A 25,500-nucleotide genomic window follows, 5' to 3' on the forward strand; every position below is an offset into this window, starting at 1 on the left:
GGCTAGTGATCTTAGATTCAATAGAAATTTCTTTTTATTTAAAAACATCTACAGAAAAGCATTTCCCTAATTTTACAGTAGCTCAGTTTTATATGTTCATATAATCTATGGCTTAAGGAGAGATAGAAACCAGGTAGTTACATTGCATTTAGATGTATTTTCAACATATTTTCAGAGGCAATTAGAGAATAATCAATCTTATTATCTAAAAAATGCTGAATTTAGATTTAAGTTGGATGGTAGTTCCAGCAACATCAGTACTATTCTTTATGACCCTGAGGAAACCAATTAAATTTCTTGTAAAATAGTGATAATAATACTTTTCCTGAGTTTTATGACAAAGAAAAACTTATGAAACACTAGTAGTAAAACTCTAAACTTTAAAACCAAATATTCACTAAGAAATTATGGTTCAAATAATAGCTTTTTAAAGCTAATTATGGGAGCAGATATAGCTCAACGGTTAAGTGCCTGCATCCCACATATAAGGTCCCAGGTTCAATGTCTAGTACCTCAAAAAAATAAAAATAAAAAGCTAATTATTTAGAATAATGAAAATCCCATTATTTTCAATGTCTAAAATGATGCATTTCATCTACTTGGTCTCTTAGGTATCCTTCAGTTGCATCTAGAAGTCTAAGAATGTAAGGTTTACTCATAGTAGATGGTGTTTCTATTTTATCCCACATCTGGCCAAGCTGAGAAGAAAGAAAACCAAGGTGCTCCTTCTTTTGGCACCAGTGAGAAGTTCAAACCACATTAGCCCTGTCCTATGACAGCGAAACCTCAGCCCAACTGCCATCCTTTAACCCATCCTGTCCTTTTTCCCTTCTCTGTCAAGTCACTTTTCTAGGGGCTTAGGAGCTTGCTCTGCTCTCCACAGAAAGTGGAGTTATAGCCTTTTTCATACCCTCTTGGTACATGTGTCATCCTTAGTCTTGGCATCTGAACCAGATTTTGGAGTGGGGTGTCCATTCTGTGTCTCAAGCATGACCATAGCAATTGGTACACTGAACAGGGTATTTAGGCAATGATCACCACAACCATGGCAACTTTCTTCTTTTGCTTTGTTTGTTAATGGGCTTTGCTCCCCGCTGGTGAGCATGCTTTTTGAGCTATATTGCTGCCAGTTGGCAAGCTTGTGCTTTGATTCATCCTTCTTTGTACTGTATTTGTTGAGCCCTACAAAGCCTGTTTAAATTTAATCAATCTAAGTTGGAAGTTTTAATAATAGGCATTTAGGACCTAAGTATGGAATTGGGGGTCTCTTTAAAGTAGCCTGTGCCATGTACCTTAGTTCAGACCTATCACTTATCTCTTATTTAATTGGGTGTAAAAGTCATTACTGACTCCAGTAAAAGCCATGACTGATCCTGCGCTCATAGGAGTGATTCTTACTCTGAGACCAATGTCTCAAGTGCCATTGACCCCATTCCATAGAGCATTCAGGGGAAAGGCTAATACCCTGTGCAATATACAGGTCCATCTGGGTGTTTGCTTATGCAGGGGAGCAGCAGTTGCCCTGTGGCATGCTGAGATCTACATTCCTAAAAGCAGATGGGCCCACAAAATGCTTCTGCTCTTGCTGCTGCCTATGGCTCTGGTGTAACAAAGATTCTGATCCCCAGGATTGAAGGGGAAAGCACCCACAGTCTCCTTGTAACATAGCCAAAGGGCTAATTCAAATCTGACTTAACTCCAGGGTCCTTAAATCTAATAGGGTGATCATTGCCATTGGGGAGGCCCCTATACCTCATGATGATACTGATTTGAGACTGTTGGAGAAAAGATGTCTAAATCTGATCAGGGTAGAGCACCTCTCCAAAAATGTATCTGGAAACTACCAGCCACAGCAACAACAACAACAAAAAAGTGGACACAGGGAGAAGAAACAAAAAACTGAAACAGAGGTCCACAATTTGACCCATTTAAAAATTCATAAGTTACTAAAATAATTTTTTATTTGCTTTCTACCTCTACAACAAATATTCTGAATTAATTTTAATATCTCCTACGATGCAACAATAGGAAAACTCCATGTCTTCATAGAAATTGTGGCTCAAATTACAGTTATGCTTGGGGATCCACTAAATTTAAACAATTTAAGAGCTAAGGTAACTCCTTTATGCTCTTGGGGAACTTACCAAATATAAAACAGAGGTTAAACAGAATGCTTTACATTAACCATCAAAACTTCTATCTTGCCTAAATTCTGCTTAATCATAACATGTAATGACCTACATTATCACACAGTAGGCATGGATACTGTGACCCAATAAATTCATTAAACTAAAGTTAAATTAAATTTGTGGCACTTAAAATTGGCTTGACAAAATGAGATCACATGTACGTTCCTTCCATCATCTGTCCATCCCAAGTTAAAATAGTTAATAAACTCTAATACAAATTAAAACTTAAATTGATATACAGATTCAATGCAATCCTGATAAAAATTCCACCAGCATTTTTAAAATAAATGGAAAGCATGGTTATCAAATTTATTTGGAAGGGTAAGGAGACCTGAATAGCAAGAAACATCTTAAAAATGAAAAGCAAAGTTGGAGGACTCTCACTCCTAGACTTTAAATCATATTACCTAGCTACAGTGGTAAAAACAACATGATACTGGCATAAAAACAGACACATAGACCAATGGAACTGAACTGATGGTTCAGAAACAAACCCCACATGTAGGTAAAGTAATTTTTGACAAGCCTGTGGTACACATGCAAGAGTGTCCTTCGTGAGCAGATGTGCATCACTTTTGCAGGGTGGTGGGAATGTGGAGAAGCATGGGAAAAGTACAAGTGGAGTGACCTATAGACTGTGGTTAACAGTAATAATGTAATATTCATGCATCTATACCAAAGATGTACCGTGTTGATAATGGGGGAGCACGGAAAAGTGTGTCAAATGTACACTATGGAACTGGTAAAAATCTGATGATATTGGGCGGTGGACTTGGTCCAGTGGTTAGGGCATCCATCTACCACATGGGAGGTCCACGGTTCAAACCCTGGGCCTCCTTGACCCGTGTGCAGCTGGCCCATGTGCAGTGCTGATGCATGAAAGGAGTGCCCTGCCACACAGGGGTGTCCCCTGTGTAGGTGTGCCCCATGTGCAAGGAGTGCTCCTTGTAAGGAGAGCTGCCCAGTGCGAAAGAAAGTGCAGCCTGCCCAGGAATGGCACTGCACACACAGAGAGCTGATACAAGACGACGCAATAAAAAGAAACACAGATTCCTGTGCTGCTGACAACAACAGAAGCGGACGAAGAAGATGCAGCAAATAGACACAGAGAACAGACAACCTGGGTGGGGGGGCAAGGGGAGAGAAATAAATAATTTAATTAATTTTAAAAAATCTGATGATATTATCTCATAATCTGTAGCAAATGTTCCACCACGGTGTGGTGTGCTGATGGAGGGGTGTTGTATGAGAATTCTGCACATATGCATGAATTGTTTTGTAAGTTTACAACTTCTATCATAAAAATATATTTTAAACATTATGAACTATTGTGACTCTAGCAAAGGAAAAATTTGTATTATTGATGTGGAGACAGTGGTCATGGTAGTTGATGAGGCAGGGAGAGGGAAGAAGAGAAGTGGTGTGGGGGCATTTTCAGGACTTGGAGTTGTCCTAAATGATATTGCAGGGACAGACCCTGACATTATATATCGTGCCATAACCCATTGAATATACTGGGGGAAAGTGTAGACTACAATATAAACTATAATCTATGCTGTGCAGCAGTGCTCCAAAATGTATTCGCCAAATACAGTGGATGTACCACAATGATGAAAGAGGTTGTTGATGTGGGAGGAGTGGGGGCAGTGGGGTGTGGGGTATATGGGAACCTCTTATATTTTATAATGCAAGATATTTTGTGATCTATGTATCTTAAAAAAAAAAGATTTAAAAATTGAAAAAAATTTTTAAAGAAGAGAAAAAAGTATAGAGAAATAAAATCATATTATGAGACTGAAAAAAAAAAAAAAGATACGTTGGGGGAAAAATACACCAAAAGTAAGAAAAGGACTATAGTCATTTGATATTTTCCATAATTTGTAACAAATGTCTTGCAACGATGCAAGGTGTTGGTGGAGGGTTGATGTATGGGCCCTCTGTATGATGTTATGCATATTTGCTTTGTAAGTTCACAACTTTTACCAGATACTTATTGCTTATGTATGTTTGCAAATAAATGATATAAAAACATAATAATAATAATAATAAGCTGGGGTGGGGAAAAATGCACCAGATGTAAGATACTTTGGTTAGTAGAAATATTTTGAGGATGCTTTTTAATCATTAGTTAAAACTGTTTCACAACAATGAAAGGCATTGTTAATAAGGTGAGGAACTGAAGGCCCAGAATGATGTTACGTATGTTTGTTTTATAGGTTCACAACTATTGCTATATACTTATTGTTTATGTATATTTATGTATGAGTGATATACTTCAATAAATGAAAAACAAAACAAAACAGGGTTTTAAAGTTTGAAACCAATTATACAAAAACTATTTAGAGATGGGGTAATAATCATTACTGCTTCTCCATTTAGCAGCCCAGTTCTTAACTTGGAAAGAATGAGTAGAGACCCTCAGAGGATTACAACAACCTTAATTCTGTAGCCCCAAATATTAAGGTGGGACTTAATATTGAAATTATTAACTCTATCCAATCAACAACTGGTAAGTAAATACTTCATAGTCATAAATGTAGCTAATATATTCTTTTTAGTGCCTATTTCAAGAGCTTCTCAGCCACAGTTTGACTTCACCTTTGCAGGGACATAATACACCTTTACCTGTTGATGCACAAGGTACCTCAGCAGCCCTGCCATCACACACAACAGGTATGACATTTCATTGATGACAACCTCTTCCAAGGAGATTCACTTGACACATTTATCCCACACTTACAAATATTCAAAAGGAGTTCACAAGGGATAGGCCATTGACCAAAACAAGGTCCTGCCACCTCAAGAAATTTTCTGGGAATTATTTGGTCAATCAAGACCTGCTTCATCCATGACACTGTCAAGAAACAGCTACTAACTCTGTCAATATGCACAATGCTAAAAGAAGACTAAAGAAGTGAAGCAATATTAATATTATCAGCACCAGAATTATTACTACTGTACATATTTTGACCACTTTTTTATAGGTCTCAAGACTTTCTTTGCCCATCTAACAGTTATTGGATATTGACTGTAGTATCTAAAGTCACTGATACATATCAGATAGGTCAGAATCAAAGGCTAGTCCAAATCAAGACTGATTTCATCAACATTAACCTTTGGTTTATAAGGAAACAAAATGATGGCTTTCCTTAACCAAATGATTCTTTTTATTTCTAGAAATAACCAAATGCAAAGACACATTTGCTTTCTAAAAAAATGTCCTTTTCACGGATACATGTATGTTTATATATTACACACAACCTTAAATATGTGTGTATAAAAAACTCTTATGCACTGGAATATTATAGATCCCAAAATTGCTTATAAACAAACAAACAAAAAGCCAAAATCAACAAATTAAAGAGCAATGGATAAACCCAGTTTCACCATACCCATAGAGGTGGTCAAAAAGGTTTACATTTATTAGAAACATAGTTTCATTACTAGTTCTGTCACCTTTAAGTATAATTTTCACTTATTATTTCCCAGAATTACAAGAATATATAGCCTAAGTAATGGTTTTGACCATGTGTATGTCTGTGTATGCATGTGTGTGTATACCTGACACATGGGAGAATAGATCTGTGGGACTGGACTCCATCATTTCTAGCATGTAACAGTTCAGAGAAAAAAATAAGCACATAGTTTTGTAAAGCTACTCCAGTGATTCTAATAGGAGCATAGCACCTCCCTGTTCACACCGAAAAATATTTTCACACAAAATTGCTTTCACCTTCCATCATTTAAGAAGCCTTGTCTTAAAGCATATGCCAGTTACAGATAAGTGAGCCTAAGGAGGGAAAATGTTCATGATATATATAACACCTTAGTTGAAGAACAGATACAATGATATAAGACCTGGTAGCTATAAATATTCATATCCTTATGTAAAGAATCTAAATAAAACAGTAGGATCTATCCAAATATACTGTTGCTTACAGATCACTACTCCCTTTGGAATAATCACTACTCTCTTTGAATAATCACTACTGCAATGTCACTCAGATCAACTTTATAGATTTCCATTTGGTTCTAATTTTGCAGACTCTAGCAACCAATCAACAAGAAACTAAAGGCTGAATTTACTTCCTGGGACAGTGCAAAGTGAAAGAATGATCTCCATGCAGTTTAAGACATTAAGTGGGCAGAAAGGACGGATATGTAATTAAGTTAAATCAAATAGATTGTATGCATTTAAATAGCCTCTTGCTAATAGGTGTGTCAGTGGGACTCTCATAAGTTTAAATCAGTAGATAATGCAAGTAAGTACATGCTTTTCTGGGGTTTGGAATGAATAAGATTAAGAATCAGTAGGGGAAAGTGGACTTGGCCAAATGGATAGGGCCTCCACCTACCACATGGGAGATCTGCGATTCAAACCCAGGCCTCCTTGACCCGTGTGGAGCTGGCCCATGTGCAGTGCTGATGCGTGCAAGGAGTGCCGTGCCATGCAGGGTGTCCCCCGCGTAGGGGAGCCCCAAGTGCAGGGAGTGCGCCCTGTAGGGAGAACCACCCAGGGTGAAAGAAAGTGCAGCCTGCCCAGGAATGGCGCAGCACATACGGAGAGCTGACACAGCAAGATGATGCAACAAAAAGAAATACAGATTCCCAGTGCCACTGATAAGGATAGAAGCAGTCACAGAAGAACACACAGTGAATGGACACAGAGAGCAGACACCTGGGGGGTGGTAGAGGAAGGGAAGAGAAATAAATAAAAAATAAATCTTTAAAAAAAAAAAGAATCAGTAGGGCTAGTAAATATTAGAAAAATAATGATAAAATAAGAAAAAGATTCTAGAGTAAAATTTTATGTGAGAAGGTGCAACAAAATTACACATGATTTCAAATTCATCTGCTGAGTGAGTGCATGCATTAGGATGCATTTGGGGTTAATGAATATTAATCCCAAATTAATACTAATATTACAACGTACAAATTGAAATCCCAGGGATATTTACTATTAAATATTTACTATTAATTTACCAATAAATTTAGGTATATTTACACAACCACACAAAAACAATGCCCTAGTGAAATATGATGAAATAAGATTTATGTTACACAAAGTACTTTGCCACAGAATTGCTATTCACACTGAACAATACAAACAATGCATTTTTGCCTTTTTTCTAACATTTGAACTGATAATACATTCCCTAATTAATCATCACTCTGTTACATGTTGAGAATAGCCCGTGTTTACCCACAGTTAGTAAAAGGAGGAGCAAGACTTAAATCTAGAGGATTTCTGCGAAGATGGAGGATTAGAGAGTTACAAGGCTCACTTCTCTCCAAAGGAAAATCGCTATTAGACAGGCAACAATGGTCTGGAAGAACTGTTTTAGGTCTCAGAAGACCAGGGAAGAGCTGTACAGCACCTACAAGAGAGAGGAATGAAGAGAGTAACTCAGGCCTCTTGCTGCTGCTGGTGCCCGACCCCCAATCAGAGCAGATGGCTTCAGGTCTTCCAGTTACTGGCAGTCGGCTATGGACTGAAAAGGCCACAGGGTCCACTTTCCCAGAAAAGAGGAGAGGGAAGGACACAGCTTACTGCCGATCCAGCTTTGGGCTGGTGATTTGCTCTGCTGGCTCCCACAGTTTCCCCTCTGCCTGGCCAGGTGCAGCCACATCATTGTCCTCACCCTGGAGTCAGCAGAGTACTAAAGATAGCCTGCTTTCTCAAGCACCCTTCTTTCTGACCTGGACTACCTGCTGCCAACTCAGAGGGGAGGGGAAAAATCTTTCCTCCTTGGGAAAACGGAGGGTGTGGCTGAAGGAGGAGAGTAGTTTCTGACCAACAAGTTTGAACTGCAAGGCTTGGCTCTGAAAAGCCCACTTGGAGGGGGATCTTTCCTGGACTTCGCTTTGGCACTGCCCCCCAAGCATGGTTCCAGTGAACACGTTCCTCTCCAGGGTAAGAGGTTTTCCAAAGAGTGCCACCTCCTGGCAGGCCAGGAAAGTGTGCCCTAGGGAAAAAAATTCAAGAGGCTTTTTGGTGTCTATACTGTTCCCCTTCCCAAGGCCCTTGAAAACTGGTCTGTACCTCACTAGGGGTCTCTGGCTTGTTTTGATTAGTTGAGCAGGGGCAATTTTGAAGACCTAGAATAAACTGAACCAAAATCAAATAAGAGTTGTAACAAAATGATATTTAACAATAAAATCCTGGTCCAGAGAGAGAAACTGATCATCACCATAAACTCACCATCATAAACAGATGCTCAGACATCAGGGAAAAATTAGAAATCATACTAAAAAATAGAAAATATGGCCCAGTCAAAAGAACAAATCAAAACATCAGATGAGACACAAAATCTGAAACAACTAATCAATAACATTCAAAATGGCAGGAGAAAGAATTAGTGAATTAGATGTTAGAGCAACTGGACAGAAGAACAGATGGAGAAAAGAATGGAAAAAAAATTGAGCAGGGAATGAGGAAGCTGAATGATAGCATGAAGCACACCAACATATGTGCCATGGGACTTACAGAAAGAGAAGAGATGGGAATAGGGTTAGGAAAAATATTTGAGGAAATAGTGCCTGAAGATTTTCCAACTCTATGAACAGCAAAAACATAAATATCCAATATGACTCAATCTATATACATATAATGGCCAAAACAAACATCTAAGAGATTCCCTACATTTTCAAATGCTAAACTATAAAGTTTTCAGCCATGTGTAAACTTTGTTCTTTCTGAGACCAGATGTGAATCCTAAAGATCATTTCCATGACAGTGAACCTGATCTGGACTCATTCCAGAGAATCTCTTTTGGAAAGATAAGATGAAGCAATTTTGATTGTGGCCTTGCTAAAATACTCAGAAAATATTTTTGGGAAAATGGATATGGCTCAACCAATTGGGCTCCCATCTACCATATAGGAGGTCCAGGATTCAATGCCCAGAGCTTCCTGGTGAATGCAAGTTGGCCCATGTGGCGAGCTGGCCCATATGGGAATGCTATTTCATGCAGGAGTGCTGCCCTGCATGGGAATGCCACCCAGTGCAGGAAAGTTGCCTGCACAGGAATGCCAGCCAACGTGGAGAGCTGGTGTAGCAAGATGACACAACAAAAAGAGACAGAGAGGAGGGAAAATAAGAAAACATAGCAGAACAGGAAATTGAGGTGGCACAAGAGAGTAATCGCCTCTCTCCCACTCTAAAAGGTCCCAGGATTGGTTCCTGGAGCTGCCTAATGAGAATACAAGCAGACACAGAAGAACACACAGAGAATGAATATAGAGAGCGGTCAACGGGGGGAATGGGGATGGGGAGAAATAAATTAAATACATCTTTTAAAAAATGTGTTTTTGAAACTAATCCAAAGTACATGAAAATCTATTCATGCATCAGATCGGATCAAAAGTTGCTATTTATTCAAAATTTTAGAAATTTATATTTGGTTTCATTTGAACTCAAAGTTTGTATGTAAAATATTCTAATATTCTAATAAAGCAAACATGAGCACTCTAAGAGAAGTTCCCTGTGAATATGTCATCAACAGGTTCTAACCCTGCTAACACAAGAATATGCCCTGTTGGAAGGCAACAAGGGCAGCTGAGATCCCTGCCAAACAAATAACACCTATTTCCTATGTTAATCATGATACGGAAAAGGCTGGAGAGCACTGCTCTAAGATATTATTCATACATCTCAAAGTGAAGCTACTTTCGTAAGTACTCAGAAAACTCCAAAGCATTAAATACATGGGAAGATGAGTTAAGAATCATGCCAACATTTGATATAATGATCTAGTGGGGATAACTAATATAAAGACTCTAATCCTTGCTTCCTTGTTTTTTCATGGAGTTAAAAACACACATCTTAAAGGCAGATGCAGATTTTTATGCCACACCGTTTCCTAGCCTGTCTTCAATACCCTCCATATTCTGTACATAGAGAAAAAGGCCATCGTATGTTAAGCTACTATTTTGACAGTGGAAGTGGGTGAAGTACTGAATACTTTAGCAATCATCTTTGAAAAGACAATTGATGATAAGAAATATTCATAATCCAAAATCTACAACATTTATAAAAGATCTAAAATATTATCTCAATTATTCTGGTGCGAAAATTATTTCACACACACATTAAATTGGTGTGCACATGGTGTCTGGAAAATCACTCCATGGAGACTATACCATACAGCTGGACCTATCTCTTTCTATTAAGTCATCTGTCACCATCTATATATAGTGTCTGTTAAAGGGAATTTTTTCAAATGTAAAATGGACAAGGACTCATGTTCATCTCAGGGGAGAAAAGAGAAACTACTTCATTTCACAATCCTTTAGCTACAATTCTGAAAATCAAAAACCTCATTAAACTCATTTGGTGCTAATACCTGACCTGAACTGCTAGTCTATGTTTTTATATAATCCACTAAGTGTGAACATTCAAGTTTTTCATTGCAGAAAATTAATGTGTTTTATTGTAAGATGCTACCCCAGGCCCCACTAGAGGCATTATTTTTTATACAGTATTTGATGTAGAATTAAATTTTTGAAATCTGAAAAATTCTGAATTTATAATCCTAAGTCTTTTAGATATTTGTCACTAAGATTTATTTTTATTTCTCCCCTCTCCCTCCATTGTTTGCTCTCTGTGTCACATTCACTGTGTGTTCTTTTGTGTCTGCTTGTATTTTCATTAGGTGGCTCCAGGAACTGATCCTGGGACCTTCCGGAGTAGGAAAGAGGCGATCATTCTTTTGTGCCACCTCAGCTCCCTGATCTGCTGCATCTCTTATTATCTCTTCTCTGTGTCTCTTTTTGTTGTGTCATCTTGCTGTGCCATCTCTCTGCATGGGCCAGCACTCCTGTGTGCGGCAGCACTCCTGCACAGGGCAGGACCCTGCACAGGCTAGTACTCCACATGGGCCAGCTCGCCACATGGGTCAGCTTGCCTTCACCAGTAGGCCCTGGGCATCAAACCCTGGACCTCCTATATGGTAGACGGGAGCCCAGTTGCTTGAACCACATCCACTTCCCTGTCCATAAGATTCCTGAATAGGAAAGTGTGGAACTGTATTTGTCTACAGTTTTCCAGTGTTCTAACAATCCCATTTGCCTAAATTACACTATAACCAGCAAAAATTTTACTAGAAACTAGTAAGATACCATTTTAAAGCATACCAGTTACTTTACAACATATACAATAAATTTGTGGATTAAGTTCATGTGAGATTTGGTCACCTTCATACTCAATAAAGATACGCATAGTGGAATAGATAAATCATGTTGACTGTTCTTATCCTCCAATCAGTAATTCTTTACTCTTAAAATGGAAAGCAACATTTTAAATATATTATTCAGTTTATATTTTACAAAATCACATTAATAAAATTATTTTAATATGATTATGACAAAATAGTTTTGAGACTCTAACTGCCCTTTCTTTTTGCCATTTATTCACTTCAAACAACATTTACTGCATTGGACTATGTGTTAGGAATCTTGATATAAGCAGTTTGAGTAGTTTGAGGAATCAAAAGTTTATTATGCATTTCTTATATTTGTAATAACATGTAAGGTATTAGACTTGAGTTAAAATACACAAAAGCATATAATTGAAAATTTTATTTCTGCATATGAAAAAATGAATAGAATACTGTTCTTTAGAATTGAAGAAAATACAACAGGATTTTTGTAACCTCTGAGTATACTGATTAGGCTCTTCAAGTTTTAGCACTGTAAGCCAACTCATGTTTAAAGCTCAGAATATTTCCTTCATCTTCACTATACATGGAAGGGGAAAAAACCCATCTTACTATAAATTTGAAATTCAAAAGTAAGAGTGCAGATATTAATACACATAATAATTTAATATCCATAAATTACCAGTGACATAAATCACTAGCACCACTTTTTCTATCAAATCTTAGAAAGGTAATTTTAGCAAAAAATAATCTAACAAGTATTACTTTAAGGTAACTTTTAAAAATAATAGCTTATTATTTATCTAATTTTGCTTAGAAGCCCTCTGATAAATAATCAAACCACAATTAGATTATCAGTGTTATTTAAGCGTTGTATTTTGTCCTTGTTGCTGAATGTTTCATGTCTGTATTTTGTTTGATAATTGTTTAAAATGTATTTTGTGTGTGATTTTCCCCTTTCTTTGTGTCAGTCTCGAGAAATAGCATCCCAAGTATTTTCTATTTGTCTCTCTTTTTTCAAATTGTTTACTATATTAAGTCAGAGATGTTAAGGGAAAAGGATATTAAAAATCGAATTCAATATTTCAAATTTTAAGGTAAAACAAATCAATTAGGCTGAAATGCTTATAAATGTTCCTTTTTTAAGTTAGTATATTTATATTTTTCTAATAGTATTGCAAATTATTTTTTCCTGTTTGTCTTCAAATCATGTTTATATATTAATCTAAAGTAGATTATTTTTCCAGAATATCAGTATATCAAATACACAAATGTCTTAGTTAATTTAACATTGACAAACTTAGAGACATAACATATTTTTACTTTCTTAAATTCATTATTTGTGTTGGCAAAATTGTGGCACATAATTGATAGCTGACCTCTTTTCAAAATTTCAGGACTAATATTAACTGAATTTAAGGAATAAATTGATGCTTGGAAAAAAATATTAAGGTGAAAAGAAAACATGCTTACTATTCTTTCCTGATACTTGCCATTGTAAAAATTAAATTCTAAAGTGAACTTGTGTTTTTCATCTATTTGTACTTTTTAATCTTAAAAATGGTAGATAATTCAAAATGTGATGATGGTTTCTAAAGTGATTTGAAAACTACCTTTCTTTTACTTCACAAATGCCTGAGATTAGACAGCTCCTATACCTACTATGGTGGGTAACCCTGATGTTACTGTCAGCATCTGTACTAATTAAGCCTAAAAGCTTCTAGATTCCAGACTGATATTATTTCTGAAGCTGTTTCACTTAACTGTGGTCTGATAATCCTTCAGTGTTTGCTAAGAGATCCTGGAACCTATTCTGGAATTTTGGTGCATGGTTTCTTTAAAGTATGGAGGGAACTTAATGATACTTATAATAAGGCTCAAAACCTGGTAGTGGTGAGGATAGTACTATTAATAAGAGTAATAGTAATACTATTATAATAGTAGTAAGATATCTGATTATTATGCAATTTTCAATACAACTGTAATGATGTCAATAAATGAATCAAATGAATTCATATTCAAGTTACATTTTCAGAAGCAGCTTTATATTTAAGTTGGTAGCATCTATATTAATCACTGTAGCCTGTCTGAAATAAATCAATCTACATAAACGTACATTTATTTTATGGTTAGAATTACATATCAGTTTTATTTAGATATTTGAATAAGGGCTCTGAGGATAAAACAGACCTGCTTCAGCATTACTTTATGTCAATCTTTTTCTGATCCAACCATTGAATATTAATTCTGGCCAATGCTATTGCTAAACCAAAGTCCTGGGACATAAAACAAAAAGACAATTTCCATGCTATATTCCTTCCTTCAAGCTTTACAAAATTCATATTTGTTTTTTTAACATCCTTTAAAAATCCTGCAGTCTTGTGTAGTTTTGTTTAACTCCCCATTTGTCAAATTTACTTGACCACAGAATTCTTTGGAAAAACTGGCCTAGTCAACTGAGTTGGACTTCTTTAAGAATATGGGATTTGGAGTACATTACAAAATGGAAGAGAGGGTACCCTGGAACAAAGGGATAACTAAACAATCAGACTACAGGCTAAGGGTAAAAATTGGTTAAGCACCTGAAACGGGAAATGAAGTGTTGGGAAAATCCTTTGCAATCCAAGGGCAAATTAACAGGTCATGCATTTCCATGTCTGATTTATTTCCCCCTTGTTTCTGTCCTGTAAACCTTTTCTCTAACTCATATCCTCACCTTTCTCCTCAACTATGCAAATTTTTTTACAACATATTTTTTTTCTTTTTGTATTAGAAGAGTTACAGGTTTCTAGAAAAATCGGGCATAAAATACAGAGTTCCCATATACAACCCTATTGTTGAAACTTTGTATTAGTATAATATATTTGCTACAATTGATGAAAGAACATTTTTGTAACTATGATATTAACTATAGTCCACGGTTAAAAATAGGGTTCATTATGTTGTACAGTCTTTTTAAATTTTTATTCTAATAACATGTACAACATAAAATTTCCTTTTTAAACTACAATCAAATATATAATTCTATGTCATTCATTACACACAGTGCTGTTAATTCAGTGTTGTATTACCATTACCACCATCCATTGTCATAACTTTTCCAACACCTCAAACATAAATTCTGTACAATTTAAGTATTAACTCCTCATTCCCTACTCCCAACCAGGCCTATGATAAGCTATGTTTTAGTTTCTGACACAATGTATTTGCTTATTCTAATTATTTCATATCAGGGAGATCTTACATACAACATTTGTCCATTTGTGTCTGGCTTATTTCACTCAACATGATGTCTTCAAGATTCCTCCATGTTGATGCATATATCAGAACTTCATTCCTTTTACACCTGAATAATATTCCATTATATGTATATATACACACACACACACACATACCACATTTTATTTATCCACTCATAAGTTGATGGACATTTGCATTGCCTCCATCTTTTGGCAATTGTAAATAATGCTGCTAGGAACAGTGGTGTGCTAATATCTGTTTGAAGTCCTGCTTTCAATTCTTTGGGGTATAAACATTGAAGTGGAATTGCTATGTCATGTGGTAATTCAGTACTTTCTAAGAAAACTGCCATACGGTTTCCCCAATGGCTCCACCATTTCACATTCTCATGAACAAGCGTTCCTATTTCTCTCCATCCTCCCCAACACTTGTACTTTTCCATTTTTGTTTTTTTTAGTAGTAGCCATTCTAGTAGATATCAAATGGCATCTCATCGTGGTTTTGATTTGCATTTCTCTGATGGCTAATGATGTTGAGCATCCTTTCACGTATATTTTGGACCTATTTGTATATTTTCTTTAGAGAAATGTCTATTCAAGTCTTTTGCTCATTTTTAAATTAAGTTGTTTGTACTTTTGTTGTTGAGTTGAAGGATTTCTTTATATATTCTGAATTAAACCCTTATCAGATACGTGGTTTCAAAATATTTACTAGCATGCTATAGGTTGTCTATTTACTTCCAGGATTAAGTCCTTTGATGCACAAAACTTTTAATTTTGATGAGGTTCCATTTACATATTTTTTTTTCTTTTGCTACTCATGATTTGGGTGTGAAGTCTAAGAAATCATTGCCTATAACCAGGTCTTGAAGATGCTTCTTTATATTCTCTTATAGGAGTTTTATAGTTCTGTTTTTTACATTAAGGTCTTTGATCCATTATGAGTTGATATCTATATAGAGTGAGGTAGATGTCCACATTCATTCTTTTTTTTTTTTTAAGATTTATTTATTTATTCTCTCCCCTTTACCCCCCATACCCTGGTTGTCTGTTCTCTGTGTCTGTTTTGCTGCATCTTCTTTGTCCACTTCTGTTGTTGTCAGCGGCACCGGGAATCAGTGTTTCTTTGTTGTTGTTGCATTATCTTGTTGTGTCAGCTCTCTGTGTGTGCGGCACCATTCCTGGTCAGGCTTTACTTTTTTTTGCGCTGGGCGGCTCTCCTTACGGGGTGCACTCCTTGTGCATGGGGCTTCCCTACGCTGGGGACACCCCTGCATGGCAGGGCACTCCTTGCACGCATCAGCACTGAGCATGGGCCAGCTCCACATGGGTCAAGGAGGCCCGGGGTTTGAACCACGGACCTCCCATGTGGCAGACGGATGCCCTAAGCACTGGGCCAAGTCCGCCGCCCACATTCATTCTTTCACATATGGGCATTCAGTTTTCCAAATACCATTTGTTGAAGAAGTTTTTCTTTCCCCATTGAGTGGACTTGGCACCCTTGTCAAAAATCAGTTGATCATCAGGGTAAAGGTTGATTTCTGAACTCTCAATTTGATTCCATTGGTATATGCCTTGTGCCAGTACCATGGAATGAGAATTTCATTGTAAAACTTTTATAATTTTACTATTAACCATAGTCCATGTTTACTGTGGGTTTGCTGTTTTCCACTCTAATCTTTGCTATTTCATTCTTTTCTTCAACTTGGGTTTAATTTGTGGTGAATTGAACTCTCCTGTTATTAACGTAGAACTGTCTATTTCTCCTTCAAATCTGTCAATATTAAATTCATATACTTTGGGGCACTGCTTTTAGGGAGATGTATATTTATAATTGTTAAGTCCTTTTGTTGAATTGACCCCTTTATCAGTATATAATTACCCTCTTTGTCCGTTGTAACGTTTTTGCCTTAAAGTTTTTTTTTTTCTTAATCTCATATTAGAATAGTTATTCCATGTCTCTTTTGATTACTATTTGTATGGTATATATTTTTTTCATCTTTCACATTCAACCTATTTTTACATTTGAATTTAATATACTTGGTTCATGCTTTTTATCTGTTCTGCCAATCTCTGTGTTTTCTCTGGAGAGTTTAATCCATTCACATCTAAAGTAACTACTAATTAAGCAGGACTTTCTTCTGTCATTATTCTATTTTCCACTTTAAAGTCTTATACTTGTATTGACCCTCAAATATAGTTGATCACTTGTATTGTACTATTTTGAGTTCTTTTTCATCTCTTTCTGAATGTATTTTTTCATATATTTTCTTTGTAGTTACCTCCTAATTCAAATTTAACATCCTAGATCTATAATAATCATATGTGATTTAATACCAACTTAACTTCAATAGCATACACATATATAATTCATATACCCTTTGTCTTCTGACCTTTTTTTTTTTAACTTGTTACAAATTATGTCTTTGTGCATTTTATGTCCAAGGTCATAGATTTATCATTTCTTTTTATGCATTTGCATTTTAGCACCTTTCCTTTATTATTACTTGTAGAGTAGGCCTAGAGGAAATGAAATCCCTCTGCCTTTTTTAATCTGGGAATGTCCTAATCTCTCCTTCATTTTTGAAAGAAAGTCTTGCCAGATATAAAATTATTAGATGACAACTACTTTCTTTTGGTACTTTAAATATTTCTTACCACTGTCTTCTTGCCTTCATGGTTTCTGATGAGAAATTGGCATTTCATTTTATTGGGATTCCCTTGTACATAACTCATTGCTTTTCACTTGCAGCTTTCAGACCTCTCTCCTTGTCTTTTGTATTAGAGAGCTTGATTGATTTGTGCCTGGGCATTGTTCTCTTTGGGTTTATCCTGCTGTGAGGTTGGGATTCTTTAACATGTCTATTCATTTAATTTTGTTAAATTTGGGAGGTTTTATACCATTATTTCTTTGAATATTCCTTCTGCCCCTTTCTATTTTATCTCCTTCTGAGAATCCTGTAATGCATATATTAGTACACTTGATGGTGTCCCACAGATCTTTTAGGTTCTGTTGACTTTTTTTAATCGTTCTTTCTTTCAGTTCCTCAGACTGAATCATTTTAATTTTCATTTTTCAAGATCACTGATTCTCTCTTCTTCAACTTCTAAGCTTCTGTTGAAGTCCTCTAGGCAATTTTTCATTTCAGTTACTGTGTTCGTCAATTCCAATATTTCTGTTTGGTTCCTTTTGAGACTCTCAAAGTGGTTTCCATATTGTTCATTCATTATTTCCCTCATATTTTAGTTTTCTTCTCTGTGTTTTGTTGTATTTCCTTGGGCATATTGAGGATCTTTTTTTTTTTTTAAGTCAAATTCTGTTCCCCTTGTTGATGGTTTCTGGATTTTAATCTTCCTTTATTGGACCATCATTTCCTGTTTCTTTGTTTGTCTTGTAATCTTTTGCTGTACATTGTATATTTAAATGTTTTAAAGTATTAACACCAGAATTTGTCCCTGAGCTATTGTCTGTCCCTTAAATATGTATCCAGCTTGTGATGATGGAGAATTTCTTGAATGCCAGGAGTGAATCAAAATTAACAAACCAAAGCAAAAAGCATCTTTCACAGTAGTTGCAAATTGGCTCTGCTTTAGCTGGTGGACTCCTTCAGAACTTAGCCCTCCTTCCAGAAGATCTGAAGCAAAAGCAAACTGCATTGTGCTTGTTAGTGGCTTTAGGGTTTCCTCCATTACAGTTTAAAGGAGTTCAAATTAACAATCCCTCTACTTTTGAAATAGACTTTCACCCCCTCCTGTGTGATTTAATGCAAATGGTCCTTTGCCCCAGGTCACTTGGACTTACTGTTTCTTATAATGTCTCTGTTGTTTTCTGCCCTTAAAACAAATTCTGCAAGGGTGAGCCCAAAAGAAGTTTCCTAGTTCAGTTTTTCACACTTCTTACCAATAGACAAGCATGGACATCTAGCACCCCAGTATGTGTGTAGCAGTTATTCTGCTCTCTTTGAAACAGTGCCAGTGACCCACAAAGGGAGCACAAACTGGCTACATGTCACATTGTGGAGGAAGTTGAGGGGAGGTGTGGGGACAGCAGGGATGCTAGAAGCTTCTTCTATGGCTTTTGAAGCTGAATTTTCTTGATTCAGCACTTGCCCAGTTAATGCAGTCCTTTTTTATCTGTCTTCTGTAGCTTTGAGGGAGGTTACTTACCATCTTTAAGGTTCTTCTTTTCTTTTTTAAGATTTATTTCTCCCCCACCCCGTGTTCCCCCCATTACGCCTGTTGTCTGCTCTCTGTGTCCGTGCACTGTGTGTTCCTCTGTGTCTGCTTGTATTCTCATTATGCAGCCCCAGGAACTGATCCTGGGACCTTCCAGAGGGGAAGAGAGGTGATTACTCTCTTGTGCCACCTCAGATACCTGTTCTGCTATGTCTTTTATTTTCTCTCCTCTGTGTCTTTTGTTGCATCATCTTGCTGTACCAGCTCTCTGTATTGGCCAGTACTCCTGGGTGGTGTGGCATTCCTGCATGGGCCAGCACTCCACATGGGCCAGTTCGCAGTGTGGGTCAGCATGCCCTCACCAGGAGGACTTAGGCATTGAACCCTGGACCTCCTATATGGTAGTGCCCAATTGGTTTAGCCACATCCCTTTTCCTCTTTATGATTCTTCTGCTGCTTTTTCCTGAGAGATTTAGAACAGTGGCCACCCTCAGAGCCAGATCCCAGTGATCTGAAATAGCTAATCAAAAGCAGTTATCAGTGCTCAGATCAGAGTTCTTAGGACTAATGCTTTATGTCCTACCCTGGCACCAGCAAAGTATGCCAGGAAGGCAAGCTGCAGTTTCCACTGCTGCTTTCCATGAGACTGGGTAAAAGGGAATGGTGCTTGCTACAGGGAGGGTGAAATTCACTGATGTTTATTGGAATTTCCCAGCCTCCTCCTCTGTCTCTTTCTTGGATGGTATACAGTAATCCCCTAGACTCTGGAGTTTCAAAATAGTTGAATCAGACAGTTCCTGCCAGTTCAATAGTTTTGTTTTTTTTTTTTTTTTTTTTGGTGGAGGGACTGATTTCTGGAGCTTTTTAACCCACCATCTTCCTACAATCCCTTTCTCCATCTCAGAGTTTTTATTTCTTTCTGACTTTGCTTTCAATGACACTAAAGTGGCTTAGATTTGATATCATGGGCTCATCTGATTCACTTTTCTCCAGCCACAGTTAATAAGTGACTAGATTTTATCTTGACTCATAATTCAATTTTATTGAGAATAAATTTACCTGGACATAGCATATATTTTCCTGTGTAGTCACATTACCAATCAGGCAGTTACCAGCTATGGAAGTGCCTAATTTCAGTACAATCCACTGGGACTAAAAGAGGAATGAGATCATGCGTCATGACATATGCTATTCAATATGCTTCACGTGGAAGCTATTCTGTCTAGAAAGGGTTATAGGAACAGTAGTACTGGTGATCAATTTCTGTAGCACACTTATTAATGTAGAATTTATTCTCTAATAGTCTTAATTTATTTTCATGAAGAAGCCATCATTTCAATGTTTGATAACATTAACTTGTGACAAAAATTTATATACTGCAATGAAAATAAAATTATTGAAGTATTTATACATATATATTTATATTCCTAATACCTTGATGTTATCTTCATGTTAGCTATATTTTCCATTTTCTTCACGTTAACTATAAGTGATTGTCATTATGGCTTAAGTATTATACTTAACAAAAACCTCAAGCTTTAGTATAACAAATGAAACCATTACAAATGTAAACATTTTCAATTTTTAAAATTGCAGTTTGAATGTCAAAGTAATGGTGCAAATCAAACCATTAAGTTAATACTGGCATATCAAAATTACCACCAGAAAATACAGTTCTATTATTGCATTGGTTGACTCTTGGAAGGAAGTTCTATAGTATGTAATTCTAAATTTTTTGTATAATGACTATTGCTTTCCCTGCATCATAGTTTTGAAACCATATAACAAATGCAAATTCTGTTTTTTACATTGTTTTTGAGCATCTTAAGTTATTTCAAGTAAGATTTTATACTCTATTGTATTTTTGAATGATGAAAATTCTTCATGGAATAGGATAGAATTTAATGCTTAAAAGTTAATGTAAGCTCAAGGAATAATCTGCATGAGACTAATTTATACTCATAAATCTATTATTTTATTTTATTTTATTAGTTATAAATACATAGCTTAAACACTCAAAAAATTCTTGTTTGCTTTGAAAAACAGCAGCTCTCTCCATAATTACTTCTATTTCCTCCTAGGACCCATATATTTTACCTCTTTTTGCTGGTTATGTTGGTCTTTATCTCCCCATTACTATATAATATGTTTAACTGCTATTTCTTTTCTTTTTCCATCTCTGCTTTTATCTTTTGACTTCTGACTTCGGAAGATGAAGAATTAAAAAAAAAATGTTGGTATTGTTGATAGTTATATTCCTAGAGTTAATAATGGTGTGGTTTCATTAAGTGTTTAATTAATTATGCACTTATCAATAATTAATCCTGAACTCTTTGGCAATTGCTTAGTTTCTTTTTAAGATGTTGAGAGGCAGCTAATTTTTTATAGATTTCTTGAAGAAATTTTTCAGGACCTTTTAACCCTCTCCAATCTGCACTGATGTCCTTTATGCCTATTGGTACTTTTATTCCCATGATGTTCCCAGATATTCCCATGATGTCATTTTTGTTTTGGAGGCCCGGTTTTCTTCATCCTATGACTCTTTCTTCCTCAATTTATTCTCTTATTCTGGTGGAAAGTGTTTCCTTAGGAAGCAGACATGGGAAGTATATTTTCGGAAAATATGTCTATCTGAAATATGTTTTTTTTTTCTACTTTTGTTATGGTTTGATATTTTTGGCTGAGTACTGAATTCCAGTTTGCAAATGATATTCCTTCAGAATATTGAGGGTGTTGTTTCATTGTTTTCTGGCTTGCAATTTTGTTGCTGAGAAATATCAAGCAGAACTTTGAAAATGACCTACCTCCATAATGCGTTTGGGAGTTTTAGGATTTTTCTCCTTTCTTACAGTGTCCTAAAATTTTAGGATGCTGTGTCTTGGTGTGAGTCTGTTTTAATCCACTGTCCCGAACACTTGGTGATGACATACAATTGGAAACTACCCTTTAATTTTGGGATTATTCTTGAATTATTATACTGATACACCATTCCTTCAATTGTGTTGATTCCTTTTCTGGAATCTCATAATTCAGATCTTGGACCTTTTGAATTAATCCTCTAATTTTATCATTTCTTTACAATTTTCATGTTTTGAATTTTTGCTTAGTTTCTCAGTGATTTTGTCAACCTTATGTTAAATACTTTTTTAAAGGAATTTTTACCGCTGATATCATAGTTTTCATTTCTAAGAGTCATTTTTTATTCATCTGTATTTCTTTAGAATATAGTTTCTGATTTATCTTTCAGTTTTTCAATTCCTACTCTTTCTAATATTAATTATAGTTTTTAAAACCTATCATTATACTAATACATATTGGAGATATTATTTAATTCATCCATTTCAAGTGCATAAATTCAAGTATTTTTTAGCAAATTTACCAAGATTTAACCAATACCATAAATCAGTTTTAGAATATTGCCATCACCCCAATAAGTTCCTCATGTGGTCTTTTATAAACGGTTTCTTTCATTTAGCATAATTTTTTTGAGGTTCATCCAAACCAGTATATATCGAAGCATGTATCAGTACTTTCCAACTTTTTGTTGCTTAATAGGACTACACTGTGGGAATATACCATATTTTGTCTACCCATTCATCAACCAGTTGATGAACATTGATGTTGTTTAAAATTTTGGGTTATTAGGAATAATTCTGATTAAGAACATTCATATCCAAGTCCTTCTGTAGATATATTTTTATTTCTCTTGGAAGATAAACAGGAATGGAAGTTAATTTCTTCTTATTATTTTTAAAAATTTTCTTCTACACAGATTTTTTAAAAAATTCCTGTTTATTTTGGTAGCTATATATGAGGTTGCTTTCCTCATAATACAGGAAAGTGTTAGTTGTGTTTGCATATTTAAGAGTTGGGACAAACAAATTAATTGAAATCTCTGAGATGTCTTGATAGTGAGTTTCCTGGTAATCTGACTAGACTATTACATTGGAGAAGCTCCAATGTCAGTATTGTTAGCCCTTTCCACTTGTCTTGTTAGCTTCCCTGGGAAAGGTGCTTCTAATCTGCTGCTAAAGGGACAGAATGCATATTTTCACTCAGCTCCATGATCTTAGTGAGTTACTTCTGTCCTCAACAGCTGTTAGTCCTCTTGTCCCCGGGCCTCCTCTGCACTCTTTCATAGAATATACTTTGGACTTTGCCAACAAGGAGTGAGTATCCACAGCTCAGTTGTGTGGACTGAGGGAGAGAATGGGAATCTGACATCTCTCTGAGCAATAGTGTGTCAGATTATTCAAATCCAATTACTGTATGATATTGCTTCTTCCTGAAAACCATAGTCTTCTTTAATTAAAGTCAGAGTTTTTGGCATTTGAGCAATGATGAGTTACATGAATTACAACATGATATTTTCTTAAACCACCTGATATATAGGTGGAATATATGTGTTAATCTTTCATTTCATTAGATTCACTAAGCTCTTACCCTGGGTTTTCATATCACCTAAAAACTTCCTTCTTCTTTACTTATTCCAATGCCTTTACTGAGTTAAAATTAAATTGACATGTCCCTGTGTAGTTAAGAATTTGTCCTTGCCCAAAAAGAAGTCTGGCTTTTGTTTCTGTCTTCTTGGAGATAACCTCTAAAACTCTTAAAATGTCCTGAATGATAGGAGTGTTTTTTTATTCATGATTGGACTCAGAACCATACCTGACAGTTTATGTTAACAAGATGACTCATGGTGGGCCCCTGCAACCATGTGGTTTCAGCTTGACCTCTGGTAGGGGTGAGGGTGAGGCAAGTTGAACTGAAGATTGAGTTCCACCCCACACATTTAACTGATGAATCACACTTAGGTAAGGAAGCCCCAATAAAAATTCTGAATATCAAAGCTCAGGTGAGCCTCCTGAGTTGGCAAGAATGTGCATATTGTCACATATTGATTCTGGGAGGGTAACACATCCTAAGGACAAAGGAACCTGTTCAGAATCTAATCTACCTTTGGCTGGATCTAATTTGTAGACTTTTCTTATAGTAAATAATAACTGTGAGTATAATAGGCTCCAGTGGATTCTGTGAGTACTTCTAGTGAATTATTGAAATTGAAGTTGGTTTGGGGAAACCTCCAAACTTGCATTTGGTATCAGAAGTGAGGTCTTGGTAAACTCATCCCTCCAGCTTTGTAGTAGGACCCTAACTCCTTGCATTTTCAGTCAGAAGTCTGGGGCAAAATTGGAAGTCTGCAGAATTTTGCCCTCAACCTTACCATTTGGCTAACCTGGGTACCCCTTGTTTTTTTGGTTTTTTTTTACATAGAAGATTGACATAAGGAATATTCGCTTTAATAATACTTATGTATTTTACAAAAATATGATTGAAGATAATATTCATGATCTTACTTAACAACTCTTAAATAAGAAAGTACAGAATATACTCATTCTTTTAATCAGTGACCAGGAAAAATAATCTTTCTCAGTATAAGCTTCTACCCTCTCATGTATCAGACTATAATTACTATATAAATTAACATAGTTATTTTTCTGCTTTATTTGCCAGGAAAATTAAAAAAAAAATGAATTCAGGGCTCAACTATAGTAGTCAGTTCATTTTAGATGTGAAATAATATCAATTTATCTGCCCCTATTAATATATTTTGTTGTAACAATGCTTGAAGGTACTACTTTTATCTTTAATTATTTAAATTGCCTCAAAAATTTTAGAAGACTGGCAGAATCATTTGCCAAAAGTTGGCTTAAATTCAATTCAGGAAGATAACATGTCATCTTTATTTAATTCAGTTTCCTTTTATCTTTTGAAGGATGCATGTTTCTTTATGAGCTAGAGGTTGGGGGTTTATAAGTAGTTTACTGAGGTGATCTTTACTTGATAGAGAAAGTTGAAAAATGAATGTTAAATGCTCCTCTATGGTAAAACAAATGTTCAGTTTTCCTTCATCCCTACTATTTAAACAGCATGACAAAATCCTGTAATAATATAAAATGACTGACATGGATATAGAATGAGACCAAAGGGAAAATCTAATACACTCAAATTTACAAAACCTCTAAGGAAAAACACAGTAATACCACACTGAATGGAAATTTTGTACTCACCAGTGTCAAATAAGAAAAGGTTAATTGCTTATGCATAAAAGCATTTGTGCTCTTTAATTTTTAAAGAATAATATTTTTTTGGAACCAGTATTATACTTTAGGGTATATCTGACCAAACCATCTTACATATTTATCTCCAGTGAGTCATTCCTGCTTTCTTCTGATTTAGCATTGCTCTTTGTGGTGTGAACCCCTGGGACCATAATCAATAGAAAACTTAAATTTTTCTGTTGATTTCAGGGATTAGCATCCCTGAAGCTACACAAAAATCTGAAGAAAGCTGAACTATTTTCTGGTGGCCTCAAAATTCACTTATGTTTAAGTGTCAAAATATGTTTTTTAAAAAGAAAACAAAAATTTGTTGTTATTATTGTGCTTTCTATAAAGTCCTTCTTTTCTAAAGTTAATTTCTTTTATCATAAATGGATGTAATGATTACATGGATTACTAAAATGTATATGGCTGATTTGAACTTCATTGAGGTAATTTGGGGGAAGATCAATAAAAGAGATGGTTAGCTAAAATTACACATAACTTTGGGTTAAGTGATAAAGAAATAGATGTGAGTAGGATAGTGTATTTAACAAAAATGTTTATTTCATAAAAGTCTATTTTAAAAGGTGATGTTTTTCTAAGGACATATAACTACTCAGCAACTTAGAACCAC

General features: G+C 35.6%; 1 protein-coding gene across 14 annotated transcripts in view; it reads right to left on the reverse strand.

The window, feature by feature from the left end:
• Positions 1-25,500, reverse strand: part of KCNT2 (potassium sodium-activated channel subfamily T member 2) — a 452,321-nt gene that overhangs the window by 36,532 nt on the left and 390,289 nt on the right. The gene's annotated exons all lie outside the window — the stretch shown is intronic.

This window comes from Dasypus novemcinctus, chromosome 13, assembly GCF_030445035.2.
Source record: "Dasypus novemcinctus isolate mDasNov1 chromosome 13, mDasNov1.1.hap2, whole genome shotgun sequence".
NCBI lineage: Eukaryota > Metazoa > Chordata > Mammalia > Cingulata > Dasypodidae > Dasypus > Dasypus novemcinctus.